This window comes from Felis catus, chromosome B2 (genome assembly GCF_018350175.1).
Source record: "Felis catus isolate Fca126 chromosome B2, F.catus_Fca126_mat1.0, whole genome shotgun sequence".
Taxonomy (NCBI): domain Eukaryota; kingdom Metazoa; phylum Chordata; class Mammalia; order Carnivora; family Felidae; genus Felis; species Felis catus.
This window is the reverse complement of record NC_058372.1, coordinates 115,701,335-115,723,073: the sequence shown is the minus strand read 5'-3', so window position 1 is coordinate 115,723,073 and position 21,739 is coordinate 115,701,335. Positions and strand designations below refer to the sequence as shown.

Below are 21,739 nucleotides of genomic sequence, written 5' to 3'. Positions count from 1 at the left end.
AGTTTGGTAGTTTCTCAAAAAAGTTGACACACTGGGGCGCCTGGGTGGCGCAGTCGGTTAAGCGTCCAACTTCAGCCAGGTCACGATCTCGCGGTCCGTGGGTTCGAGCCCCGCGTCAGGCTCTGGGCTGATGGCTCAGAGCCTGGAGCCTGTTTCTGATTCTGTGTCTCCCTCTCTCTCTGCCCCTCCCCCGTTCATGCTCTGTCTCTCTCTGTCCCAAAAATAAATAAACGTTGAAAAAAAAATTAAAAAAAAAAGTTGACACATACTTACCCTATAATCCAGAAATTCCAGTTCTAGGCATCTACCCAAGAGAAATGAAAACATATATTTACAAAAATATTGGGTACAAATAAGCACTATTCGTAAATGCATATTTAAAACAATTCATAATGGGCAAAAACTAAACAAACCGAATACTCGTCAACTCTTCAATGGATGAGCAAAATATGGTATATTCAAACATGAAATACTACTCAGCAACTAAAGGAACAAAAAATACATGCAACAATATGCATGAACCTCAAAAACACTAAATGAAGAGACTAGACAAAAAGACTACACAGTTCATAATGCCATTTATACAAAGTTTCTAAAAAATTATAGAGATAAATAGATCAGTGGTTGTCCGTGCCTAGTGTGGGAGTAGGAGGTAACTGCAAAGGGGCACAAGGGAATTTCTTTTGATAAATGAATGCATAATGATATAAATTTACTAAGCTTCACTGAATTCTACAGTTGAAATAGGTGAATTTTATGGTATGTAAATGATATTCCAATGAAGTTGTTAAAATATGACGGGATACATACATCACTGGGAAAGGGAGCTGGTGTTTCATGGTGCTGATGATTCAAGGGAAAGAAGAGTTGGGATAGTAATTGAAAAAAAACTTGAAGATGATCAAATGCATAACTTCAAAACATAAATTGTAATTCCAATTTCTCAAATTCAGTTGACCTCTGAAACAATACAGGTTTGAACTGCACGGGTCTGCTTACATACAGATTTTTTACAATAAATACAATACAGTACTGTAAATGTATTTTCTCTTCCTTATGATTTCTTAATAACATTTGCTTTTCTCTAGCTTACTTTATGTAAGAATATAGTATATAATAATGTAGTATACAAAATATGAGTTAATTGCTATGTTATTGTTAAGGCTTTCAGTAAACAGTAAGCTATTAGTAAAGATTTTGGGGGGTGACTGGGTGGCTCAGTTGGTTAAGCGGGTGACTTCAGCTCAGGTCATGATCTCACAGTTCGTGAGTTTGACCCCTTCATTGGGCTCTGTGATGACAGCTCAGAGCCTAGAGCCTGTTTCAGATTCTGTGTCTCCCCCTTTCTCTCTCTGCCCCTCCCCCACTCATGCTCACTCTCTCTCTCTCTCGAATAAACACTAAAAAATTAAAAAGAAAAAAAAAGTAAAGATTTGAGGGAATTAAAAGTTATATAAGGATTCATGACTGAGCCCCTAACCCAGCATTATTCAATGGCCAGCTGTATTTATCTGAGTATATCAGATACAATACACTATAAAATATTTCTGTTGTTTTCAATTTTCAAAAAAGAAAGATGGACTATCAGACATTTTAATCAGAGAATATCAAAATGTTAATTTTGTTTTCAATTCTGTAACTAAAATTGACATTGGCTGATAGTAACTTTGCTATAAAACCATTATTGTAATCCCTCAGGGGGGAAATATCAGCATTAACTAAAAGGCAATACCACCCTCCCTAATGGAAAAAAAAAATAGAGATGTTCCAAGGTTGGCCCTCAGAGAGCACCTCCTGATGAAGAGGAATCACTGTATCACACCAACCACCTCACTTTGTTCTGAGATTCATACTCGTCTTTGGTTTCCTTTTTTTTTTTAATTTTTTTTTAACGTTTATTCATTTTTGAGACAGAGAGAGAGCATGAATGGGGGAAGGTCAGAGAGAGAGGGAGACACAGAATCCGAAACAGGCTCCAGGCTCTGAGCTGTCAGCACAGAGCCCGACGCGGGGCTCGAACTCACGGACCGCGAGATCATGACCTGAGCCAAAGCTGGACACCCAACTGAGAGAGCCACCTAGGCGCCCCTCGTCCTTGGTTTTCTTACAGCTTACTGCTACCACCACCATGCTAACCAAGGAGGATTCATTCTTTTCTCAAATTGGATAAATAACTTGTTCTTTGATTCTCCACAACATAGTTGGGACTTAGTTGGAAAGAAGATTATTAGCAGCCCCTTGAAGGCAGAGACCATATTCTTATTCATTTGTGAATCCCTGGAACTGATGACAGTGATTTGCAAATAACGTTATCCAGTGAGTATAAATTAACTCAGCGGAACAAAAAAGAAAACACAGAGGGTACCTTTGCTTCACCTAAATTGTTTTGCAATAAATACTTTTCTCTCACCCCTGGGGAGTACAGACCTACTTCATCCAAATGGGACCCTAGGACAATGATGATATGTTTCCTAAGTCTCTCTGTGGTCCCTCTCCATGTAGTACATGCAAACCATTCTAGGTCCTCAATGTAGAGACACTTTAGAGATCAAAAGAGGGACACAGAGTCCCTACCTCAGTCTATTTAGGGTCTACCTTTGAAATGCCAGTTTCCTGTAAAAAGAATCACTTTTCCTCCAGTTAATTAACACCAAGAATACTTTCCCTATTAATTGAGTCTCTATTTACATAACACATTATTATCGAGACCCCAGCATTCTAACCTCATCTCAATAAAATTCCAAATCAACATTCATATGAGATAGACACAATTAGTAGCTGTAAAGGCATTGGGGGGAAAGAATTTCTTTGCCTCATGTTTTACTTTTTATTACCACCTTTCCTATTTATCCCACATCAGCAGTCTACAATATCCTATTCAATAAGCATTGTAAGCTATGTTAGCATACCCACTTTCCCATTCTTGCCTTCCTTGTCAATGGCTAACATTGAGTCCTCATGTTGACTTTTTAAAGTACTGTCTTGGGGCACTTGGGTGGCTCAGTGAGTTAAATGTCTGATTCTTGATGTCGGCTTAGGTCATGATCTCACAGTCGTGAGATCAAGCCCCATGTTGGACTCTGCTCTGGGCATGGAGCCTGCTTGGGATTCTCTTTCTCCTTCTCCTTTGGCCCCTCACCAGCTAACAAGCAATCTCTCCCTAAAAAGAAAAATAATAAAATAAAGTAAAATTTTAAAGTCCTGTATTTCTTGAGAATTAAAAAAGGAAAGAAAAGCTGAGGAATAATATCTTAATTACTCAGTATTGACTATGCATCTTAGTTGCTCTCTTGCCCCATTACCTCCTTCTCTCCTTTACAATCCATCCGCCAGAATTAAGAACAGCTTTTTGGAGCCACATCACTTTCCAAAAGCTTAAATTTGCTCTAAAATAATATATACCAAAAGTACAATTACATAGAGAATATCAAAATGGTTCTGTGGACCCGCCAAACCTCTGAACTGTGCCATACTTAAAAGTAAACCAACAAATAAACTAACAGAGAAATTCCTCAATAGATTCTCATGGGTCATAATATGAAATTTAAACTTTACTGGACTCCTGGCTATGCAGATCGTTTATAAGCAGCTACCACACGAGCGTTTCCCAAGTCATGTGTTCCATACGTAACAATGAGGTCCTGGATGGGTAATTTGAGAAGAGCTTAATGAAGAACTTTTTATAAATATGTACACAGATGCATAAAGCAGGATAGTGTAGAATCATAAGGCTTATAATAGGTGAGGCACGTTGCTAGATGGAGGTCTGAGGGGTAAGGAGAGGGAGCAGTTACAAGGACCCAGAGAGGGTGGCTCTATCAGAAAGGTCATCTGAAAGGAGTTAAGGGAGGCAGCAAATGTGTGGTAAGTTGGTTTCTTGGAAGAGGAAGCCAAGGAAGACACATCCTAACTGCTAGGTCCTTTCACCCTCTTTCTCCTGAGGTTGCAAGTGTCCCAGTTGAGCAAAACACACAGGCACTCAAGCATGAAATCCATAAAGGTCAGCATCCTGGGCACAGTCAGCATCCTGGAACAGTGTGAAGAAGAGTGGAGAGTGAATCTGGAAGAGCCAACGATGGAAGCTGTCCAGCACATCATAGGTTGCTAAGAGTTGTTATAGAAAAATAAAGAAAAGGTACGTTGGCAAAAATAACTGCTGGCTAAAATAAACCCAAATGGATATAGAGACAGAGACTGAGCTAGAGATAGAAAATATATACATGTTTTATGCAGTTTTTCCCAAGATATGAGGAAAGATATAGTATGCAGTCTTTTCAAAGCTTTATTTTTTTTAATAATTTATTTGAGAGAGAGAGAGAACAGGCGCAATGAGCAGGGGAGGGGCAGAGAGAGAGAGAATCCCAAGCAAGCTCCACACTGCCAAGGGCACAGCCGATGCAGAGCCTGATGCGGGGCTCCATGGGGGGCTCCAACTTACGAACTGTCAGATCAGGACCTGAGCCAAAGTCGGATGCTTAACAAACTGAGCCACCCAGGCATACCTCAAAACTTTATTTTTAATGAAGCTCTTTTAAAACACACTTAGTAGAATTGGTGTTTCACAAAAAAACACGAGGCAAAGATTCACTGAACATGCAATGGCTTGTTTACCTGACTCTCCATCTATGCTGTAAACTTGAAAGCAGGAACTGTGTCTTTGCATCTCTGTCCACATTGCCTGCAATGTAAATATTTATTGAATGAACGAGTGAAAAGAATACATTAACTCTGTAGTCTAATCTAGTAATTTTCGTTTTCAATACTACCTACCTCTCTCTTTCTACTCCTGATACATATCCTATACTTTCTCTATCTGGTACCTTTGATACTTCTGTGTTCTCGATCATGAACAGAATTTCTGAAGTCTGGCCTAATGACATTAAGGCCAAACTATTTTTGGTTGTAGAGGGCTGCCCTGCGCCCTGTAGGATGTTTAACAGCACCCCACTACATACCAGCATCACTTCCCCAGCTGTGGCAAATGAAAATATCTTCAGACATTGCTAAATACTCCAGGAGAAATGGGGAGGGGGAGTGGGAGGGGGGACAGGTTCCCTGTTAAAAAATCACTATTTTAAAATTCTACTTCTCTTTCTATTAAATAACAACACCTCTAAGATGTTACCTTTACAGTAATTTTGTTTCCTGAAACCGTATATGATGTTTTCCCTTTTCTTAGCCATTATAATACTGATTTTAATCTTCTACAGAGCATCTATCACTTTCCTCAAATTTAATTACTTGAGTTCTTACATCTATCACTCAAATTTAATTACTTGAGTTCTTTCAGTAGATGAAAATACCATGAGAATGAAAACACTTCTATATTTCTCAATGTACCTGGGAATGTATGTTTTGTAGGTTATAGTATATGCTCAATAAATATTTCCAAATGAATAATCTTGTTTTTTTCATATGCAGAACTGGCATCATATAATCAATTTTTCCTTACATCACGTGAAGGACTTTAGACAAAAATGAATCTTTGCAGCTCTAACATGACACATCTCTTATTGTAATAGGGAACTAGGAGTGATACTTGTTCACTTGCTGGGATATGAGGTAGACTTAGGACCATGAGAAAAACGAAATTCGTAACAGCAAGTTACCCATGATTTCATAGTCTAAACATCAAGATTCAAAACAAGATTTCCTTCAGTGTTTTAAGGAGTTTTAAGCTCCTAATTAACATAGAGATCCACCTGAAGCATTAAAAAATAAATTGAGGAGACCAAATGCATGATTTTGGTTGGTTAATACTTACCATAAAAATTTACCTTTAATAATGAGACCTATAAAAATTGTTTTCATCTTCAAAGTGCTTTAAAACATTAATTAATTATTGCAAGACTCCCCTGCAGTAAATAATTAAGTATTATTATTGCTCTCTTTATTGATGGGAAAATGAAACAAAATTGTTTAAGAACTCTCTCCAACTTGTTTAGGTCAGCTCCAGTGTTAAAAGTCTAATTCTTTTCAGCAAATCTCTTTTTTCCCCCACTCTAAAACCTGATTTAGGAATCATTTTTATGAAATATATTTTATGAAGTTTGATAACAGAAACCTCAAATAATATCTATTATCAGAGATATAAATAATAAACTCTCCTCTTTCCACTAAGTATTAAATCAAACTTCAATCTTCAGCATCCCAATTCACAAACTATAAAACTTTAAAAAGTGGAAAGTGATTTCTAAAAATTACATTTCCATTCCTTCAGCATCGTTAATAGTAACTGGATGAACATTTTCTTCAAGAAAATATGTAATCTTTGAAAATTCTAGCTCAAAAAGAATTGAAGTTCAAAACCCAGTGTGATGATATTCTAGGATTTACAAACCTAGCGCTTCTCTTAGTAAATAAAATGACATGAAATTTATTATATTCTGTCATATTTTATAATATATTCAGAACTGAACTGTTGGAAAAGTTTTACATATTTCTGTCAAGTTTGTGTTTGTAAATTTGCTGTTTCTGATGAGTTATAGGGTCTGTTCATAGATTTAGGAAAACAAATTGCTTGTCCTCTTAATTCCATACAGAATGTGGACGTCTTTGTATTTGCACCACTTACTCATAATACAGATATTCAAAATGATGTCTGCAGCTGCACACTCAACATAAATGGATCTGTATTTCCTTGGGATTGTCAGCCACTACTGTGCCTCTTTTTCAAAATGGTCAATAGCAACTTCTTACTAATAATCCAATTTCTACAATCATAATTTGCCTTTTTTAAAAATTTTTTAATGTTTGTTTATCGTTGGGAGAGGCAGAGACAGAGCATGAGTCGGGGAGGGGCAGAGAGAGAGGGAGACACAGAATCCAAAGCAGGCTCCAGGCTCTTGAGCTGTCAGCACAGAGCCCGACACGGGGCTCGAACCCATGACTGCAGGATCATGACCTGAGCTGAAGCCGGACACTTAACCGACTGAGCCACCCAGACACCCCTATTTGCCTTCTTTTGAATAGTATTTACTTCTCCCTAAGAGGTCAACCTGTAGCAGTTTCAGTTCTTAAGAAAATATGAACCAATTCATCAGTTTTAAAATTGTATGCTTCAGGAGGTGCCTGGCTGGCTCAGTCAGTGGAGCACAGGACTCTTGAGCTTGGGGTTGTGAGTTCAAGCCCCACATTATGTGCAGAGTTTACCATAAAAAAAATGTGTTAAAATAGTTTAGTGTTACAAGATGCTTCTTCAGAAAGGAAGGAAACAGAGAGAATGGTGACAGGAAAACGGAGTCGGTGCTTAACATTTCAAACAAAGGTTGTCCACTCAGAGTAATGGAGGCTGAGGGAGAGGAAGAGACATCATAGGGAAGAACTGGGAGTTTCTACAGTAGCAGGGAGGAGAGTGCTTAGCAGCAATCATTGTCAATGATGTTATTTCTTCACTAGTGGGTTGGCTCATGACTATGACCTATCACGGAAGCCTTGAACTCTGTCAGGAGAGAGATATAGTCAACTCCCACAAAAAGAGCCACTTCAAAAGGCTGCCTTGAAACAGCCTCTTTCTTACTATTTATACATTTTTAGACATCTACATGCTTGCCACCACTCTAACGTTAATCAGGATGTGTAGGCGAGTGAAATCAAGAGTGGAATGAGAAAATACTCCAGAGATGATACAGAAAGAGCAAATGCTAACATTTCCCCTAAGTTCACAGTGAACGTGCCAGTATAAAAATCCCCATAGTCAGAGAAATTTTTCTGCTCCTTTGTTTTCTTACAGAAGTCATCTGAGTCTCCAGAGATTTGAGTAACAATTTGGCAAAGTGTGAATTAAGAGGTATACTCAAGTTAAATCTTAGATTAGGACACTGATGTCTGTTAAAGTACACATATGTTATTTTAGCGAGAGGAAGGGAAGAAGGAGGGAGGCTGGGAGGACAGATAGACATAAGAAAAAAAGGAAACATGTCTGATATTACTCAGGACCATCCTTGAAAGGAGCACAGGGGATAGGGTGGGAGATAGTTCTTTTTATGGGGGTTGTGTCACATTCGTTTTCTCTCTCCAATAAGATGCCACTTTTTGGACCTAGGGTTTGACTAGGACTGTAATAATTACAGCATCCTGGGGTGGCTCAGTCGGTTGAGCATCCAACTCTTGGTTTTGGCTCAGGCCATGACCTCTTGGTTTGTGAGTTTGAGCCCTGCGTAGGGCTCCATGCTGTCCGTGTACAACCTGTTTGGGATTCCCTCTCTCTCTCCTTCTGCTGTGTGCTCTCTCTTTCTCTCAAAAATAAATCACACTTAAAGAAAAAAAACTGACTTTAGTTAATAATAATGTGTCAGCAAATTATTTTTAACAATTGTACTACAGTTATGCAATAAGTTACTATTCAGGGAAGCTGCTTGTATGTTAGGGGGAGAGATGTATAAAAATTTTATGTACTATCTGCTCAGTTTTTCTGTAAATCCAATAATATTTTTAAAAATAAAATAAGTTTAGAGGCGCCTGGGTGGCTTGGTCGGTTAAGCGTCCGACTTCAGCTCAGGTCATGATCTCACGGTCCATGAGTTCGAGCTCCGTGTCGGGCTCTGTGCTGACAGCTCAGAGCCTGGAGCCTGTTTCAGATTGTGTCTCCCTCTCTCTCTGCCCCTCCCCTGTTCATGCTCTGTCTCTCTCTGTCTCAAAAATAAATAAACATTAAAAAAAATTTTTTAATAATAAAAATAAAATAAGTTTAAAAAAAACAGAGAAAGAAAAGGAAAAAGGAAAGAAAGAAAAACTTACAGACTCTATAAGATGCACCCATTAACCATTTTTTTTTTGTTTTTACACTTTTAAAATTTTAATTAAAGTGTAGCTGACATACAATATTAACATTAGTTTCAGGTATAAACATAGCAATTCAACAGTTGTATACATTACAAAAGGCTTACCGCAGTAAATGTAGTTACCATCTGTCACCATACAAAGTTATTATAATATTACCAACTATATTCTCTATGCTGTATTTTACATCCCTAGGTCTTATTTATTTTAAAACTGAAAGTTTGTACCTTCACCTATTTCCATTAACTATTTTTATATGTGTCATATCATTCCATTCTCAAGGCATGCCCGTAACAGGTGTATTTATACACCAATTTTTATAAATAAGAAAATGCATGAAGCTGCTAGATAAACTGCCCAAGATTACCCAATTAATATGAGCAATTTTAAACCAGATATGGTTTAAAGATCTAGATCTTGAATCTAGAAAACCAACCTTTTTGTACTTCACAATCCTAATGTTATCACTCATTTATACTAACGAACACTTAAAACTCTAATACCTTAGTGATAGCATTGGAGCCAAAGAAAAAATGTAGCAAAGGATAAACAATGGGGTAGGTGGAAAAGACCTTTCAGGAAAAAATAGCAAGAAAGCCCAAGTTCTTGAAGTAAGTTGTGTCCTCTCCAAAAAAATTGTTAAAAATAAAGAAAAACAGATCAGGAATCTGTAAAAAGAACCTTGCAACCACTTTTATAAAATGCAGCTTCATGGAAAGCAGACATTGCAATAAAACAAAACAACCAATGTATGATCAACTAATCAGTTAGTAATAATGAACCAAGATTCTTGGTAAGCACCATGATCCAATATGCAATGTAGATTTATTAATTGGTTAGAATACTATCCTTTCAGAAGACTAACAAAATATGCTGAGAAAGAAGGAGAGATAGAGACAGAGAGGAGAGAGAATCATATGGTACTGGTTTGTTTCTAGATAGCTCTGTCAAAATTCAGTGCAATGCCACTAATCTTACCATACATTTATCACCCATAAGACAGTTTTCAATTCATTCAGTGCCACTCATTTCTTAGCCAAAATGAGAGTGGCAATTCAAATTAATTTTTTAAATATTTCTTCAGGTACTTCTAATGGTTTATTAAATTCCAGGGCTACATATGGCATCTACTGTCTTTCCTCTATTCTCAAAGTTTGTAATTCTACATGAACTATCAATTCCAAAATGATTTATCCTTTATAAGGCCATGTTATTTACTGCTCATTGATTCCATTGCCCTCTAAATTTTCCAAGATGTTCTTCTAGCCTATAGCAAGAACAGGTTTACCAAAATAAATTAAGTTTTTTTCTGATCACATACTTTTTATTTCACCTTTCATAAAATCTCTATATTTCATATAGAGATAAAAACCTAAAAAGAGAACTGTTTTCTGTTTTCTTGAATGATGATTTTCCAAAGATATTGGCTCCTTAAACACCTAGAAAGTCAGAGAGGTCCTTTTTCTTACAGAATAAAAGATAACAGGAAGCTCTAGATGTTTTTTTTATTTTCTTTCTAAAATAGATTATAATTTTCAGTAGAGCAAATAGATTATAATTTTCAGTAGAGGATGACAGAGGTTACATCTTCTTTGTGTGTGTGTGTACTTTTGCTATCATGGAACTTTGATGCTTACCTGGAAAAATCAGAAATACGAGTGTCAAATCTAGTTTCAGTGTGCCAGGGAGTTATTTGTGTTACATGTTGGTATTCCTTGATGTCCTATTTACGATTTGTACTGGCTGCATGAGATAGAAAACAAAAGTTAATAGTGGCTTGAATACAACAGTATCATTTTCTCTCATGTAAAAGAATTCTGGAGGAAGGCAGTTAGAGCTTTCAGAGACCCAGACTTCCTTCTTCCTATTCCACCATCCCCATGCATGCTTCCCATCCCAAAGGTCAGCTCACGGTTCAAAAATAAAAGAGAAAGAAAGAAAGATGAAAAGCATACTTCCCTTTTAAAGGACACTTTGCAGCAATCTCATGTAACAGTTCCACTTATATTTCAATGGGAATTTGAATTCCCATTTAATTTCAATTAGTTCAATTAAGTTCAATTAATTCAATTAATTTCAATTAGTCATATGGTCATACCCAACTACAAGGAAAGGTACAAAATAATCATTTACCTGGGCAGTAATTCAGTTTTGTTACAAAAGAGGAACAAATGGATAAAAAGAGGCAATTAAAAGTCTATGCCACATGAGAGGTCCATCCTTTTTTTAAAAAGCATTCTTTAGGGGCTCCTGGGTTGCTCAGTTAGTTGTTTCAGCTCTTGGTTTCAGCTCAGGTCATGATCTCATGGCTAGTGGGTTCCAGTCTCACGTTCAAGCTCTGTACTTATAGTGCTGAGTCTGCTTCGGAATCTCTCCCTCCTTCTCTCTCTGTCACTCCCTTGCATGCATGGTATCTCTCTCTCTCTCTCTCTTCCAAAAACTTAAAAAACGAAGCAAAGCAAAAACACCTTTAAATTCTTTTTTTTTAAGTAGGCTTCTCATCCACCGTTGGGCTCAAACTCAGAACCCTAATATCAAGAGTTGCATTCTCTACCAACTGAGCCATCCAGGCGCCCTTTAAGTCCCTTTTTAATCATTTGATATGTTGACCTTTCTTTGGATAATTGCTTTCATTACCCAACATCAAACTAATGAACCCTATACCATTGTTACTGTCTTCCAAAACTGTATTTATCATTCTGTCCTTTCTCTTAAGTTTCTAATTTCCAAATGTCTGTTGTCATTTAAGTAGATATTCTGCAGGGTTCCAGAGACAATGCTAGAGATTAACCAAATGTGTTCTCTTTTTTGGAGGTCCCACAACAAGATCACACTTCTTAGGTTAAGCTGAAGCCACTTTATTAAATTCAGACCAATGGAACACTGGCAGAAGTGACATATTCTTAAAAAGTCTCATCTGAGATGAATGGATAAAGAAGATACGGTATATATATAATGGAGTATTACTTAGCAATCAAAAAGAATGAAACCTTGCCATTTGCAACTACATGGATGGAACTAGAGGGTATTATGCTAAGCAAAATTAGCCAGTCAGAGAAAGACAAATATCATATGACTTCACTCATATGGGACTTTAAGACACAGAACAGATGAATACAAGGTAAGGGAAACAAAAATAATATAGAAACAGGGAGGGGGGGAAACATAAGAGACTCTTAAATATGGAGAACAAACAGAGGGTTACTCGAGGGGTGTGTGGAGGGTGGGCTAAATGGGTAACAGGCATTAAGAAATCTACTCCTGAAATCATTGTTGCACTATATGCTAACTAACTTAGATGTAAATTAAAAAAAAAAAAAAAAGTCTCATCTGAGAAAGTCTCTTTCTTCTTATCTGAGGCAAGAAATAATACACACCAAGATGGCAGAGCTACATAATTGAAAGAGGCTAGATCCCTACATCATTGCTTAGCAGTATAGTTCAGGAAAGACCTTTACCCAAATCCCCATCAGAACTCGTGTTAAGAGTATGACATTTACAGGGTGCTTGGTTGGCTCAGTCTGTAGGGCATACAACTCTTGATCTTAGAGTTGTGATTTCAAGCCCTATGTTAGGCATGGAGCCTACTTTTTAAAAAGAAAAAAAGGGGGGAGTATGAGATTTGTAGGGTTATTTGTTCCAACAATAAGCATTAATTACATTCATTAATACAAACAGATATCAATAATTTTAGGAATCATTATATTCTCTAGTGAGTCAAATGTATTTCATACCGGATTAGTTTTGTAAAGAGAACAAATCATGTTTGGATTTACCAGTTTTCTTTATATGAGCCAGATTAACACCCAATGTCAATCAAATTAAGAAAGAGAAAGGAATTATATATAATGGTGTAAAGGGGAAAATCACAATTAGGGCAAATTCTCAGCATTCTTTCAGTATCTAATGATTTTGATTAGCATTCCTTCATTGCTATGTATATCCTCTGTCTCTACTCCTGGATTATATCATCCTTGTGAACAGAACTATTACCTAATCTCTGGTCACAGCCCAAACACAGAGCATCTTACTTTGTATGAAGTGGGTGTGCTGTGAAAATAATGCTGATGAAGAAGGTAATAATAGTATTGAGAAAGTTGGGGTAAAAAGTACATTGGTGTTATTTATCAAAATTAGTAAATATATAATCAATAGTACTTTCAAACAAGGAGCTTAGGGTTGGAATAGTTATTTCATTTTCATTCACTTTTCCCATTCCCAGTGCAGAATTTATAGTGCTAACTTCAGCTTTCATTCTTTCTTCCTTTTTTTTCTTTTTCTTTTTTCTTCTTCTTCTTCTTCTTCTTCTTTTTTTTTTTTTTTTTTTGGCTGCCTCACCTCTTATGTCAATACCATGTTTTATCATCTGATCACTTTTTCAAAAACCTTCATTTTGGGCTTTCCTCTAAATTTGTATTTGTGAAATGAATCAACAATGTATAAAACCGCACTTGGCACCATCATCTTTCCATAAAAATAAAGTGTCTTCTCCAGAAATCCAAATGTCAGCACTTGCCTCCTCATTTTTTTCCAACTGACACATGAATAGTCTTTTAATGTCTCTATGCCCTGAAAGAAGTCAATAGAAGGATTCCCTACTCAAATAGGAATTAAAATAAGTAAGTGATACAGCTGAGATAAGGCTCTATGCACACTTTTTAGGTACTTAAAGATGAACTGCAATATGTAGAAGTGTTTTTATTTTTTATTTATTTTTTTTAATGTTTATTTATTTTTGAGACACAGCATGAGCAGGGAAGGGGCAGAGAGAGAGGGAGACACAGAATGTGAAGCAGGCTCCAGGCTCTGAGCTGTCAGCACAGAGCCCGACGTGGGGCTCAAACTCAAAAACTATGAGATCATGACCTGAGCCGAAGTCGGACGCTTAACCGACTGAGCCACCCAGGCGCCCCCCGGAGAAGTGTTTTTAGATGGGGAATACAAGGACAGAGTCTTTTTCAGGCTATGCATGTGTGGAGAAATAATAGGATATTTATTCTTGTTTGGGCAGAGAGCACATTCAAGTCATATAGAAGATGCGATGGTGGGGGAATGTGGAGAAATTTTATACAAGCATAATAAGACATCTTCGAAAAATAGTTTCAGAAAACCTCAGAAGACTTTTCCTGGTAACTAAGACAAGGACAAAGGAGAAGAAAGAAAAGGGGGGGAGGTATTCAGAAGAGAAGGAAAAACATGGACAATGGGTTTTTTTTTTTATTTTTAGTGCAGAAAAGAGACCAAAAAAAATATGAGATCTAGCACAAAATAATACAGATTTATCCTCTTCTACTTCTGCCCAATTTTCCCTGAAAAGAAAAAATGGTCATGAACGAAGAAAAAAGACAGGGTTATCCCAGGTGTGAAGCTGCTGGGAAGGAGCATGTGACGCTCAGGGACAATATCAACTAAGGAAGAAGATTGTTCCAAGTACAAAGGAGAAAATAACCCACATTACTTGGCAACAGACCACACCCCACAAAGAAAGATTGGAGAAAGAAATTCTTCCCAGTTCAATAGAAATACAGCCAGCTTATCCGGAATTTAAAAGGCCCCAACGTGCCTCCTGTGTGTGTGTGTGTGTGTGTGTGTGTGTGTGTGTGTGTGTGTCTGCACCTGTGTTCCCTTTCACGCTCCACCCCCAGTCTCCAGCCCGAGTGGCCACCTTACAGAGAACACCGGGCATAAAGTAAACTGTCACTAAATGCTCATGAATTTTAGGTGCTGGTTTATAGAGGGGTACAAAAATCTTTCCTTAGGCCCGATGGTGTTTTCTATTTGGAAACTGCACTGCACTGACTGTCACACTTACATAATTGACTTTCATAACTCTGATGAAAACCTTTCTTTTTCTGAGAAAGTATCTTTAAACTGTCCAAGATTTTAACCTGGTAAAGAAGAGAAATGGAACAGTAGAGGAGAAAAGGGATAATCAGCAAAACAAATCAATTCAGCCAAATCTTCCTTAGTGATTAATGGGATGATAAGAGGTCGGTGCCGAATCACCCTTGTTTGCACAGAATCTGAGCATTGCTTTTCAGGAGATGTGTTGCTGCTGATATAAATATATTAAAGAATCAAATTAGGTGTTCATAATACAATCATTTTTGACCTGCTGAGAATTATGTGTAGGCGTGAAATAAGAATCGCAGTTGGGAATTCTATCAAAAAAAAAAAAAATCCCAAAACCCAAAACTATCAATTCTACATGATATGTTCCTTAAGAACCTAGAATGTCAGAGTACTTGCTTATCTGACATAAAGGAAGATAACAGGGAGCTTTATGAATGTTTTTTTTTTCTTCCTGAAATAGATTATAGTTTTGAGTGACTTGAGAATGACAGAAAGCCATAGGCTACCTCCTCTACTGATTTGTTATGCTTTTGATATCAGGTACTTGTAATGACTACCAGATGTCAGAAACATGCAATATCAAATCTGGTTATAGGTGCCGTGCAGTCAGGTTAAAGGAAGCACAAGATCTACAGTATTTAATCTTTAAAAATTCATCTTTAGAAGAACAATGTGAGGATAATATAAATCAGGAAAATATGAAGAAAAACATGAAGGAATTGATATCAACATAGAGTACTCTGTTTAAAAAAGGAAGAGGGAGCAAAACCTAAAGCTCCAAAGACCTGAGACATAGGTCCTCAGGGGCTCTCCCACCGACTGAGCCACCAAAGAAGTCCTAACTCCCCACTCAAGACATGACATCACTGGCCAAAAAGCAGGGGGAACTCGGGCAAGAGAGTTGAAAGAGAAGAATTTCTCCCCAAGGAAACAGATCAGAACTTAAAAGAGGGATATTTTCACTGACTTCTGCCTCTACAAAACAAGTTGAATCAGGACTTTCATTTCCAGCCCCACTTTGTATCTCTTCCCCACTAAATTTTTCTGAAACCCTTACAATCTATTTCTATATCTAGTATTCTACTGACTCTTTTTCCCAAAAATCACTATCTACTATAAAATGTTTCTGTGAAATATTTGCACCAACAACAAAAGAAGGCATCTATCAACCTTACCATAATTAATTTTCTATAACAATCTTGTTCTGCAAAAAAATGTTCTTGGCCTTAGCACTTTTAACTATTATTCTGTAAAAGTATATACAACTTAAGTCTGTGCAAAGTTTTTAATTTTTCAAGGCTGCTTCATTTGTGTTCATATGCTCCATTAGATAAGATAAATATAACTCCTAGTTTTGAAGAAGTTGAAGAAAATGTAGCTCCAAAGTGTCACACGGCTAAATCTTAGAACACATCTCATGGTTCCCAGCTCATTAAACAATATAGAAGTTAAATGCTCTGCTGTTTATGCCCCAGTCTCTACCCAGCAGTACATTTTAGCTAGATACTCAGCCTAGTTTGTAATTAAACATCAGTGAGGTGTTTTAATTAATCCCTTGTCATCTAAGAACGATCTCCACACCTTTTTTGTTTACATCTTCACTCTCCATAAAGCATGGTCCCTGGCACATCAGAGATACCCAATACATACTTATTGTGTGAATGGATGGATGATTTTCTTTTCATCAAATGGTATCTAATCTTTGTCCCTTCACCTAATTGTACTTCAAATATATCACCTGCAGTTCTTTGTTAAGCTTAGATAAGGCTGCATGTACATATCTTTTTCTTTTAAAAATTTTTAATGTTTATTTATTGAGAGAGGGAGAGAGGGAGTGAGCGAGAAGGGGAGGGGCAGAGAGAGAGGGAGCCACAGAATCCAAAGCAGGCTCCAGGCTCTGAGCTGTCAGCACAGAGCCCAATGCGGCGCTCGAACGCAGGAACCATCAGATCATGACCTGAGCCGAAGTCAGATGCTTAACTGACTGAGGCACCCAGGCACCCCTGTTTCTTTCTATAGTGTGTATATTCTTAGTATCTATAGCGGTCAAGAACCTAGTACAAGCCTCTGCCCTGTGGTAGTATCCAATGAATTGTTGAGAAAGTGAAATTTGTCTCTATGTAGTCTAGGAAGCTGCTAGAACAATTTTTAAAGTGCTATGATCATTTATTAGACAGGCCAATCACACAGTAAAGATTTGATGAAATTCAGGACATCAAATCCTACACTTAGGACATTTTTCAAGTGAGTGAATAATGTTCTCTTAGTCTGGAGCCATGATACATAGTATAGGAGCCATAACCGCTGCCTGTCAATCTATGTGAGATCACAATCTTCCTTAAAAAGGGTCTTTCCTTAAGCCAGTATCACAAAGCAAGTAAATTAAAAAGTGAACATTCAGAATGTCCATTTGAACTCTGACATTTCTTGCCAATATGTTAATATTGCCTCTAATTGCTCTCAGTTGGGTACTGAATGCCCTAAAACAGATGGAGATTTGAGTGTGTATGTGTGAGTTCTACTTCTTGTTTTTATGTGCCCATCAAGTGCTTATACTTGAATATGAAAAACGCCAATAAATACAAAAGTTTGACCTAACGTTCCATACAAGTATAAGTTGCACTTGGTGAAACTAGAAAACTGAACATTTCAAAAAGATTTCCTCCCCACCTCACACCTCAAAGGGAGAACTGACATTTTCAGTTCTTGCTTCTCAATCAGAAATAAAGTTCTCTCAATTTAAGAAGGGAAAACAGCAGTAATTCAGAGATATTTTAAAGGTCAGTAATATATGACATAGAAGTGAAGTCTGTGAAGAAAATCACTACTTTGAAAGGATAAAACTGTCCACTCAACCTTCGAATACACTAATTACAATGATATCTTCCTAAAGAAAAAAATGCTAAGTCAGATACTTCTCAAAATAATAGCCCAGTTTCACTGAGATTCAATTTCACATAACCAGGAGGTTCTTAAATGTCATTCAAACCCCTACAGAAATGTATCAATAGTGATATAAAAAGAGACATTTCATTGATGATACGATTCAAATCTGAATTTCCTTATACCCAGGCTTTATTAAGGGTTAAATTTTGTCTCATGTATATATCTGTTTTAATGGACCTTTGAATTCTTGTAAATATGTCTGTTTTAAGAGACAATTGGGGGTCATCCACTTCCTTTAATTTCTCTGTGGATTGCATTTGTTTTTACACCTGAAAAATAGCTGTCTGCCCCTTCCTTCACTAGTTTTTGATCACTTGCTTTTGATCTGTTTTTACTCTTAGCAGTCATAAAAATAAGAAAAGTGCCTTAATAGTAAACTTTTATTGAAGACTTGGTTTAAGACCTGCCTGTAAATCATTACAATTTTGTTTTTTTGATTTTTCACTTATCACCTCCAGCTTCACTCTGATAATTAAAAATTGTTTTACTATAGACATAAAAATTATAAATATGTCTAATATGAAAACTAACCACCCCCCTCCAATCTGCTTTAGCTCCTAAGGAAGTACTAAATGTATCCACCAGCCTAAACAAGAGGTTCAACCCACAAGAGTGGGTGTCTTAGTTCAGGTTGCTATGACAGAATACCATAAAGCTAGGTGACTTATAAATGACAGAAATCTATTTCTTACAGTTCTGGACACCGGAAGTCCAAGAAGAGGGTGCCAACATGGTTGAGTTCTGGTAAGAGCCCCTCCTGGGTTGCAGACTTATTGCTGTATCCACACAAGGTACAAAGCAGAGAGGAAAGTGGGCTCTCTTTTGACTATTTTAAGGGCACTAATCTCACTTATAAGGGCTCCACCTTCATGACCTCTCTGAATTCTAATCACTTTACAAAGTCCCCACCTGTAATGCATCACTTTGGGGGTGGGATTTCAACATATGAAATTTAGGGGCATATAACATTCAATCATAACATGAAGTAATTGCTATATCAGGGAGGTCATTGAAAGGGATCAGAATATACCACCCCAAATATGTTACTTGGCATAAGGATTATCTTGAGCTGAAGGCAATTGAGAAGTAGCAGATACAGAAAGAATATTCTGCTCTCTCCTTTCTGCCTAAAAGCAGAGCATATATTTCCTTTTATAAAGGTGTCATAACCTCCTGCTTGGAGATGTGTTCCCCTTTCCAGGAAGAGGAAAACAACTCTTATCTGCATATCAAACCATATCAACAACCCTTATCTACCATACATTTCCTAGGCATCCTTCCCACAGTTTACTGCCCCTAGTAGGCCCATATCCCTTTTCCTTAGTCTAGTCACTTCTCTGCAATTTATCACTTTTTGTTAAAATGGCATATATGGTCTAGATCTAACTGTCTCCTTGTGTTTTCACTACTTTTTTTTTGTGGGGCTGCATACACAGAAAATATTAATGTCCACAAAGAGACATATGCCTTTTCTCCTGTTAATCTGTTGTCATTTTAATTCACAGGCACCTCAAACTCTGATCCTAAAAGGGTAGAGGAAAGTTTTTCCATCCGAGCCATGTTTTTGACTTGTAGGAAAGGAAACAAGCACTAAGACAAAATGGACTTCAGTAAAGACATATATGTCATATGAGAACTCATAGCTATGGCAGGGCAATGGTTAGTTGATTAATTCAAGAGTCCATTATACCATGAAGAATTTGGATTCTTTATCTCTCCCATACTGCCATCACCAGAATGTAGACACATGTCCTTAGGCTTGTCCTTTTAGAGTAGCAAGATGTCTGCAGTAGCTTCAAACATTACATCCTCACACAACAATATCCAAAAAGAGAGAATGAAGAGAGAACACATTCTCTTCCTTGTATCCTTAAATAAGTAGGGTTAAAACTATCCCAGAAGCTATCCAACTGATTTCCCTTCACATCTCACTTGCCAAAATTCTGCCACATGCCCGTGCCAGAATGAATCACTTGGCAGGGGTATGGAATTACCATAATTGGCTTGGACTAATCACACTTCACCCCTGGAGCTGGGGAGGAAGCCAAATTCTCCTGATGCTCAACCTCCCTGGACAGAGTATGAACAAAACCAGTGAATGTTTGCCTGTAGACCACCAACCAGCACTGTCTGTCATGGTTTCTAATATTACCTTTTTTGTTCTACTCATGCATTCTTTTCTCTCTTACTTTCGATATATACTTAAAATATTTATTTTTCACAACCCCAAGTTTGCAGCACCAGCTTCAAGAGTTCCCACTAGACCACTTTGTGGCAAGTCTTATAAATAGGCTAACATTCAGTTCACAAAAGAAGCACTTACAAGCACATTAGGAAATGCAATTGTCCATTAACCTTCCTAATCTTTGAAGATCAGCAACATAATTCACTGAAGATACCTGGGGCTGGAGGGGGGGAGGGTGCAGGAAGTAGCCACAACATCAGTCAGCAGATTCTATTACTTTAGTTCTTCAGACTCAAAGATTGGGATGCTTGTGGTACCTTATAAACTCCTCAAGATCAAAACTCTCTTCTCCCACAGTGATACATTATAGGCAGTTAATAAATAACTATTGGACAAATTAATAAATTAGTGTTATTCTTTTTGTGATTCTCTTTTATACTTTGACTAGATGAAGATTGCCTTGTGGAAGCTCATTAAATGTCCTATATCTGTTTACGGTGTAACTTTCCTTCACTCCAGAGAATCTAGATTGATCCTGAAAATATGACCACTGACTGCATATTAGACTATACCACCCTATTTCACAAGACTTTGCAGATTTCTGTCATTGCTTGAAATATTTTGTTTGGAGATTATAATGATAACATTAGTTCTTCTAACATCACAGGGTTCGAAGGACTCTACTTCAGAACATTCTCTAACATGTGCTGGTGTGGAAGGTCTTTCATGAGGTGGCCTTTGCCACACTCTAGGGTCATGTCATGGCAGTTGACAATTCTGCCTGCATTCTGCCATTTAGTTTGCAATTTCCTTAGCATTCTCTACTTTATGTATCTTTGATTTATTTGCCTGTACAGTTTCCTCTACCTAAAATGCCCTTTCCTACCTGGCCTACCTTTGGGACTTACCTTGAGATTCTGAAATGTTTAATATAAATACTCTTGAGTTACTTTATTCTTTAATTCAAATGGAATATTAATGGCAAATAATATATGTCTTTCAAATTCCAATGAACAAATTTCTTGCCTACGGTTTTGGCACAAAATTTTAAAATTGCTCTGCCACCATAACCTTTCCATTCACGAAGAATTTCTTATTCCCTAGAATGTAAACACCTCAGGAGCAGTAACCTTGCTCTGTCCACTGATGTATTTCAAGTCCCTAGAACAGTGCCTGGCTCATAACACAGACACTCTATCATTTTCTTTGTTTGGTAAATGAATGTAATTATAGCTTCTATATCCATGCACATCTACATGAAAAGACCTTGCAGTCTTTTTCTTATCATTTTCTCTCATCCTGTTTCTTCTTTTTCTTCTTCATATTAAATTTTTCGTGCACTTATATATGCTGTGTTAAAAAAAATCAACTTCATCTCTTTTCACTTCCCAATCTGTTTTATATACCACAATTTCTACTTGCAAAAATATTTAAAGTTCCCATTCTACCAGTATGTCTTAATTGGAAACCAAAGCCTTCTATAATTTGGCCCAGTTTAATTCAGCTCTAATTCAACTTGGCTGCCTACTCATCATTTCTAAACAAATTTACTTTACACTTCCCTGCCTTATATCATCCATTCATACTCTTGACCTCCCACAGAATGCTCACCTTTTCCTCTGTATATGTCCCCACCCATGGGCCCATAGGCATCTTACACAATTTTTATGTCCCACATTTATCTTACTTCTTCCAGGAGACTATCCCTGATTATTCCAATAGCTCCCCAAACAATAAGAGCAATTATGGTTTTAAAGCAAAGGAAAAAATAAAAGAATGTATGAATCCTTTCTACAGAGAGCTGTGCGTATATACATCTGCTCAATATCCTAAGGAGTCAAAAATGCTTTTAGTCTTCTGTGCCACTCACGAACCAGCTTACATCTTCGTGATATCAACCTGTTTTCTCTGTAACTAAATTATAAATCCTTGGAGAGTATGAACCATGTTGTGAACATGTGTACATTTCCATAT

General features: G+C 37.2%; 1 long non-coding RNA gene across 2 annotated transcripts in view; it reads right to left on the bottom strand.

Annotated features, from left to right (window-relative positions):
* Positions 1–232: 232 nt before the first annotated feature.
* The window catches only part of LOC123385540, a 76,339-nt gene continuing 54,832 nt past the window's right edge, over positions 233–21,739 (bottom strand). Inside the window, exons 1-4 of one of the 2 annotated variants that reach the window (XR_006598271.1) lie at positions 10,915–11,215; positions 10,419–10,524; positions 4,612–4,678; positions 233–304 (exon numbers count right to left, since the gene is read on the bottom strand). This is a non-coding gene — a long non-coding RNA (uncharacterized LOC123385540). Of the gene's footprint in view, positions 305–4,611; positions 4,679–10,418; positions 10,525–10,914; positions 11,216–21,739 lie in introns of those variants that run through there. The other variant, XR_006598272.1, reaches the window with a different exon arrangement.